The sequence below is a fragment of the Urocitellus parryii genome, chromosome 8, assembly GCF_045843805.1.
Source record: "Urocitellus parryii isolate mUroPar1 chromosome 8, mUroPar1.hap1, whole genome shotgun sequence".
NCBI lineage: Eukaryota > Metazoa > Chordata > Mammalia > Rodentia > Sciuridae > Urocitellus > Urocitellus parryii.
This window is the reverse complement of record NC_135538.1, coordinates 26,171,964-26,174,417: the sequence shown is the minus strand read 5'-3', so window position 1 is coordinate 26,174,417 and position 2,454 is coordinate 26,171,964.

Below are 2,454 nucleotides of genomic sequence, written 5' to 3'. Positions count from 1 at the left end.
GTTCAACTATGAGAACTGAGTGAAGAGACACCAAACCTAGATTCTGGGTTCCCAGAAACTAGCAACAACAGCAAGCTATTAATACCCCTGGGTTGAAGGGGTGTGAGGGAGCGCCACAAGATGCCCCTCCGTGACTGGAACACTCATCTGATAACAGCTGAGTATACTAGGCCAACAGTTCTCAGCCAAATTGGTTTCTGGAACCTGTCTTCCACTAAAGGGAACTTCAGCACTCAAGGGCACACTTCCTTCCCCAAGGGCAACAGCCAGCATGCAAGACTGGTAGAGGTATAAGGGTCCAGCTCATTTGCACCAAGTCAGGACAACCAACTACGGAGCCATCCCAGCCATCTGCTCAGTAAGATCTTCCCCTCACTCCCCTACCTCAGGAGGTCATCCCAAGAGCACTTCCCTGCAAACCTTGGACAGGGGAAGACTCAGAGACTGCTTCCCAGTGAGACTGACCTAGAGAAGGGGCCTAGGGGAAAAATGTATCATCACCTAAGTCCAGTAAGAGAAGCACTTTGAGCATGGAAGGAGTCAGGGAGAAATACAGAAAGAAGTCTCCCCTCTCTACCTTTCCACCTCCAGCTATGCCTCCCATTAGAGGAAGCCACTGGGTAACATAAATTCAAAGGAAAATCCTCCTGGAGTAGAATCAAAATAATTCAAAGGTAAATTCTCCTGGATTGTTGTGAAACTGGGGATTTAACCTAGGGAAACTCTACCACTGAGTTATACCCCTAGATCCCATCCCTCCATTCTTTTTCCTCTGGACAGAGAATCTTGCTAAATTGTCCACATGAATTTATAATCCTTTTGTCTCAGCCTCCCAAGTCACTGAGATTATAGGTGTGCACTACTGCACCTGGCCTCAGCATCTATTTTTGCTATTCCCTCCAACCTTTGTTAGACACGGGAAACATCCTTGGCACATCATGACATGATGTCATATTCTGAGAACAACCAAAATCATCATGTTAAATACCTTCGGTACTTCATATTGAATACCAGGAGATGAAGAAGTATGAAAAAAAATCACTTAGCATAAGTTATATTTTGGGGATCAAAGCCAATCATCAGAATTCCTTTCTTCGTCACCAGTTGAAGAAATCCATGTTCTCTTTTCCACCCACCCCATCAGCACCTATTGACAAACTAAACCTTTATTCCTACAAGATATGAATCTGAGGACAATTTTTCATCATCTTTTAGAGAAATGACCAAATTTCTCATAAGTAATCTACCAGTGCATACAGTGTCAAAAGCTCCCCAATAACTATCAATGGGACCATGCCATATTCTCTAGCGAAAGGCTCTTGCCTTTCATGTTAACAAAAATCTTTCAGTCAAAAGCCAGGAAACTGAGTGATGTTACATAAATCAATCTTCTCAGGCATGAAGTATTAGGTAGGTGGAAAAAGCAGCAAGCTGTAGATAACCAGCTGCCATGGGGGAGAGTGGGCCCAGGAGGAAGGGTTTGCCAAGTATCTACAATATGGAAAAGATCATAAATGAGTTGTGACTATAGTAAGTTAGCACTTGCCTAGCATGTGTGAAACACTGGGTTCGATTCTCAGTACCACAGATAAATAAATAAAATAAAGATCTATCAACAATTAAAAAATATTTTTAAAAAATAAAATAAAAAATAAAGGTATTGTGTTCATCTACAAAATTCCCCTAATTATCCATGAAACTTACAAAGAACAAGGACAAAGAGCAAAGAAAACCTAAAGTAGAACAAAATAAAAAAACATTTCTTCCAGTCAATTTCATCAACACCTTATTAAGAAGGAATTGGAAGTACCAGGATTATAGTTCATATTTTTTTAGCATGTTTCTTTCACATTTAGACTTTGGTTAATTGGTTGGTAAATGGCTTCTGGTTCATTCCATCCTATGAATTACTCCCTGCAGAGCTGTTTCCACCCAGTAGCCATTTAAAAATTCAGCTGCCTTTGTCAACTGACAATACTCAAAACAACTTATAAACCCATTATTTCTGTGAATAATATTTAGAGAACTTTCTTTTAAAAGTGATGTTAGGGCCAAGCAGGGTGGCACATGCCTATAATCCCAGCAGCTTGGGAGGCTGAGGTGGGAAGATCACGAGTTCAAAGCCAGCCTCAGAAAAAGTGAGGCACTAAGCAATTCAGTGAGACCCTGTCTCTAACTAAAATACAAAATAGGACTGGGGATGTGGCTCAGTGGTTGAGTGCCCCTGAGTTCAATCCCTGGTACCAAAATTTTAAAAAGTAGTGTAGGGAGGGAGAGCCTGCCCGCCTCATGCCACTCTGGCCCAGAGTTTTGGGGAGAGCCACCCCCAGCCCATGAGGAGAGCCACCCATGCTGGGGTTCCTTATTCACCAAAGCGTGGCTCTACAGCCCAACATCAGGAAACATACAGGCTTGAGGCTGACACACCATGAAACTGAGATAACACCGCTTATA